The sequence below is a fragment of the Aquila chrysaetos genome, chromosome 2, assembly GCF_900496995.4.
Source record: "Aquila chrysaetos chrysaetos chromosome 2, bAquChr1.4, whole genome shotgun sequence".
Classification (NCBI taxonomy): Eukaryota; Metazoa; Chordata; class Aves; order Accipitriformes; family Accipitridae; genus Aquila; species Aquila chrysaetos.
This window is the reverse complement of record NC_044005.1, coordinates 20505563-20511562: the sequence shown is the minus strand read 5'-3', so window position 1 is coordinate 20511562 and position 6000 is coordinate 20505563.

The following is a 6000-nucleotide window of genomic DNA, read 5'->3' as shown; positions in this document are numbered from 1 at the left end:
GTCAAGAGTAAATGTTCCAAAGAACACGCACAACTGTTCTGCAACAAAAAAACCTATTATAATGTCCCATTTTCTATTAAGCAACTGTAAAATATTTTACCCCCTTTCTGGTTTTTGTTTATTTGTTTTGCAATTCATTTGGTTTCCAAAACTTATTTGAAACCAATCCCAGGACTTCAACAACGTACAGACAGTTAGTTGCTGTGACTGGATCTTATTTAACCCAGTGAGAAGCTTTCAAAGAGCTGGTCCATACCAGGGATCCCAGTAGTATGGGCATCCCTGTTGATACTCTGCAGTCTGAGATGATATAGGCTAGCGTTTGTACTCCTGGCTCAGATTTTCCCCAATGGCTCATCCTGTTAAGTTCTTCTGAGGTGTAGCTCACCCAGATGCTCAAGTTTCCACTTGTGGTTCGCAGTTGCTACTAATGAAATGAGTTTATTCTTAAAAACTGGCTTGCACTGTGGGATTCTGATGTCTCTTCTTCTGGCATTGCTGGTTCTAAGCAATAAACAAAGGCTCCCACCCAAAGCCAGAGTAGAAGTAGTGGGGAAGTGAAAGGGTACGGCTATAAGAAACTAGCCAGAATGAATCCTTCTGGAAACGTCCTAATAACAGTAGCTCCCCATTCACAGACATATCTCATCCCACCAGGAAAAAAGTTAAAGTGGGCAGCAAAACGGTCTTAGGGCTCAAATGCAAGCAGACAGATGGGGCTGCAGTATAAATACAGACAAACTGACAAGACATAAAACTGTATTAGAAATAACTTCCAGCAGCGAAAGTCTACCAGCAGGGAAAGGTCATTTGTAAGGTTTGTTTAGAACAAGACAAGACTAAACACTGTGTGCAGTCCCGACTTTCTGAGACAAAAGAGGTTTTCCGCAGGCCACCGACTCCTCCTTCGGGAAGATATTTCAGAAGTCCTGTCTAAACACATGCAGTGAAGGATGTAGAAAGTAATACAGTAATGTATTGAGTCAAAGGTGGATCGTAACAAGGAAGTTTAATCATCTTCCTTGTCAATGATATACATAAATAAGTAAATAAAAGGGATCTTGGAGAGATCACACACGCAGAGAACTGCAAAAGCAAACTGGCTTCTTTAGCTTATCTCTGCCAAGTAAGTGGATGGGGCTCTACTTCTAGCGCTTTACTTCATATTCTGCTACCAATTCTCATGGAATTAGAAACCCTCTTCTTCAACAGCCATTTCCTTTGGAAAAGAGTTTCCCTTCCTCCCCACCACAGTTTCTGCATGCCCAGGGGCAAAACCTCCCCACATTAATCTGCTGTGTCAGGGTACTGGTTGGAAAAAGATGACCTTGGGTGCCTGAACACAAATGACTACCAGGCTTTTCCTCATACCAGTAACCCTGGGAAGCTGTGTCTTTCACGAGTCGGCAGAAGAAAGCTTTCGTGGCCCTTCCGTGGCTATGCATCTGTATTTGTAAGAACAATACGCTCTCTGCCACAGAACTCCACCTCCAGCCACAGGATGCCAGCTCTCGCAAGTATCGACGACTACTCAGAGGGGCTGCCCATGCGTCAGGGCCCCTCTCGTGCGGCACACCAGGGCACGGAGGGCACGTGAGCCCTTTGGCACGTATAGGAGTTCAATTTGAGGGACAAAGCTGGCATTTGGGTTTGATATAGTAGCTACTAACTTACACTCATACATCGTGCCATCCTTTTGTGTTGCAGAAGATGTACGTAAATCACAGATAAAGCACGATGTCTGTCTTCTGGGTGCCAACACTCAAATAACACTCAGAGCAATCTGTGCTGTGCAGCGTAAATAGCCATGGCCTTAATTTTTTAATCCCTCATCTGTAGTCTCCAGTACACAAGATAGGTAACACAGATCATTATTTTTTCCATTCAGTGCTCAGCCAATTTCACCTCATTTTTGTTCCTGGAGATCTCTAGCGTGCATCTTATATGTTTAAAATAAATACAGCATCCGTAATTGGATCCTAACCAGACAACACTAAACAATCATACTTTTCATTGATACTCAAGATTAATTTCTAATATGAGTGGAAGGCTCTTCTGTATGCTTCAGCCGATATTAATAGAAGACATAGGACTATTCAGGGTCTCATTCCACAGACTCCACTTTCTGTGTGAATTGTAGACACATTATAAATATGTAACAAATCTTACCAAGAAAAATAACTTTAATTTACACCATAACCCAACTGGAGAAGCTATGCATAAGCCATGCCAAGAAAATATTCAGAAAAAATAGCTATTCAATAATTTCCCATTTATCATTTGCTTAGTCACATTAAAAAAAAATTGAAATCTGTAATATCTTTTCCTTTAGTTGAAGTGCTGAATTTTTCTGAAAGGATGCATTTTTGTTCAGGATGGCAAAACTATTGTATTATTGGTCATTTGCTTTACAGTGGCCTCGTGTTTCAGGATATAAATTCAAATATGAAAAAAAAAAACAATTACCTGGGCTGAGATGCAGAAGATTTGCAAACCGTTCTCACTGACTATTTCTACTCTCTCATTGATTGATGAAAATGGACCAACCAGCTTTAGGCTCTGGTTATTTGCACCAATGCAAAGCTACACAAGTTGCATTCACAAATTTTCTGAGCACGCTGTGAGTGGTAAAATATCCTTTAACCTGTTTTTCCCCTCCTCCTTAACAGCCAGCTTCCTGCATTCATTTAAAAAACAAAACAAAACAAAACAGGAATTATGTTTCTGGTCATTATCATGACATTTCATGAAATTAATATTGTCTATTATACAAGAATAAGAAGACATTACGTACTGTGCTATTTAATTAGCTATCTAATAGCTCTACTGACCTGCTGTACTTCTTTTTTCCAGTCTGTTTTTTATGTTTTGCCCTTGCATGAATTTTTCTCTATTCTTGCTTTCTATTTCTTTTGTGTATGGACAGGCTTCGTTACACAGGAGCCTGCCAACCTTCTCGTTGGATAGTACCATCCCACCTTCATGGAGTTCTACAGGAAAAGAGATGGGGCTGGGTTGCATCAAGAATACCTTGTGCTCAGGTATCCCCTAGTAACTCAGACTGTCCTGCTTACTAGACGCTCTTCTGTGGAATACAAGTCTTTTCATTTCCCTACCTGGACACAGGCTTTGGTTAATCCTTCCTGTATGCATATCTCAACTCAGTTGAGAGAAAGAGGGCTAGGGAGACTGGGGAAATAAAAACTTGAGAAATAGTCTGAGGAAAGCATCTGAGCTAGAGCAGTGCAGAGAGGTGGTGGTGGCACAGGGACCGCTAGGACATACTCCATAGAGGGTACCCATCTTCAGCCAGAACCCAGCACGGAGTCTTCAGTGCTAGAGGAAAAGGCTGAGACTACCTTTTCCATGCGTGGTCACCTCAGAGGACCAAACTAACAATTTTTTTTGGCAATTTCTCCTTTAGCTCTGTACACTTGCACTCCCGGTGTTCTTCCTACAGAAATCCACTCTGCACTGGATGAAAAGGGACCTAGTCGTGTACTATCTGCAGGCTGTGCGGTGTGGTATAGGGGAGGAATCCTTTCCCTCCTCTTCATGTCTTAGACCCCTTTGAGGACCATGTTCCAGCATGGAGGCCAGCAGAAAAATCTGCCATCTCTCGTGACAGAAAGAGAGGAAACACTTTCCCAACACATGGGCCAGTCATGCCATCACCAAACAAATACAGACACGTGGGATGGGGGAGAATATGTTACATTTTCTGTTTGGGTTTGGAAACTTGCCAGCCTAACTATTTAATTCTGTTTCCCGATGCTTTTATCCCTCCCTTTTGAGTAAGTTTTAGTAGAAGACAGACTAATTTCAAGTGACCTTTCCTCTTGTTTTGTTTGCTTGTTTCTAAGCGTTAGAACTTTTGGATGAAAGCAGATGGCCAAAAGGCAAAAAAAGCAATAGATTAGCATGCCATTTACCCTCCAAACAACTTCTTTAAAAATTCCCTTGTGCAAAGTTAAGAAGAAGAGGGAACGAGACAAGTAGAAAGACTTCAGGATTTTTCTTTTCCTTTTCCCACTGCATAGTCAGAGTAATAAAAGAGGATATTTATGAAAAGCCACCATGGACTGAGCCTGCAGTCTGATAAACAACAATAACCTTTTTCTTGACACTAATTCCTTTATTATATTTTTAGAAGAATTTAAAAGCCACTTATTTTTGAAAACTATGATTTCAGGAAAAAGTATAATTTTCACATTTCCTCTGATGTGTTGTATACCCTGCTGTGTTATGACATTTCAAGTTTCATCAAGTCACATTAATTTACATTCTCACATGTTTTCTCAGTGGAACCTGCTCTTTGGGTCAATTTTCATTCATTGCTTGATCACTTTAATGTATTTGTATTACTGAATACTTGGGCCGTATTAACTGATCTTTCCATACCCCATGCTTGCAATTCATTAGCAATCATTTCTCTTCTCTGCACGAAGAAAGGAAAAAAGAAATGAGAGAGAGATAAAATGAGAGAAAGACAAAGACTTGGAAGGAGAGTGAACAGCAATTTAGCACAGAGCCTGGGATGCAGCCTGCTTTGTCACTCGGGATTTGGTTATATTAGGAAATTTTCTCTGGTGTGACCAACGTAGAGACTGGTGATCCAGTAGAAACCTGTACAGTAAATGCAGTTAAATGGTTGTAAGCCATCCTTTATTTCAACCTTCTCAACTTTGGTAAGGATGTTCAAAGCAGTGCAAGTAAGTCTGTGTTAGAGATTTGTGTTGGTGTTAGGTAAATCAGTCTGTTGGCTCCCATCTGTGCAGAAAGCCGATGAATTTTCCAGGCTTGTGCAATGCTGATGTGAGGGAGAGCTGGGCACCAAGTCCCATTTGTGGGCTTGTTCCTCATAGCACCATTTTGGTTGCCTATGCCTCAGCTTGAGCTTGAGAAGGCGCCCAAATTCCCAACTTAGCCCGCAAAATGCAGTTTGTTCAGAGTGGCCAGCACAGCAGATGTACAATATCACCACTCTTCATCTCCTGACATAGATAAAGGTCAAATGATAAAACATTAAGCAAAGGAAACAGCCAATTTTGTGTACCCTTTCCCTATATTTATTAAATTAATGACTGAATGAACCACGGTGTTTCCCCGCCTCTTGCCACCCCCTGCTTGAAAGCGGCACATGAATACAAAATGAGCAATCAGGCACTCGGAAAGCTTTGCAACCTCTCAGTAAACTCCCGTTCCCTCCTCAATATAAGGATGCTTGATCTTCTCTGGTACCGCTCTGAAGCCCTTACTGCATGCCACGATGAAAATCAGGTAAAATGAGCTCTGACACACTGTGTAGGCAGCTGCTAATCACCCAGTAGAGAAACCTGCAGCAAGGGTTTCAAAGACTGTGCAAGATGTGAGTCTTTTTCAGCCATGGTGTAGCCAAACATGGTGAGGGTTGGACACCTCAGGCTTTGGGTGGACAGGAGCAACTTGCACTTAAAAAAATCATGTTGCTTGCAGCTCTCCGTCAGTGAGGAGTCACATGTATGTCTGATATGATCATGGATCCTAATCAGTCCCCTCTGCTGTTAATGCACTCCCTTGACTTACTTACCCCATATTGAGATCTTGCCTGTAACCCCCTCTTTCTCACTTTGCAGCCAAACCATGATATCTACAGGAAAGTGGAGCCTGCAGCAACATAGAAGGTTGCAACTTGTATTCCCCTACCTATATCCGTGTGGATACACACCTACCCCTAGCAGTGAAGACATCACATGGAGTCCAGGTGTTGTCTAACCTCAAGCTATATAATTCCATCTCCTGTCCTAAAAGCAGCTTCGCCAGTGGAAGGAGACAAGGCTGGGGGTGGGGAATTGTCCAAGACAAATATTCCTGGCATTTTGCTTGCACTGTCATTAAGCTGTTTGGAGCAATCAGGCCACACAGTACTTTAGTGACAGCTGGATTTCAATTCAAACCTCTTCTCCAAACTCTGACAACTCTGGGGGAGCTGCCGTGAAGGTCAAACACCGGAAAACTCTA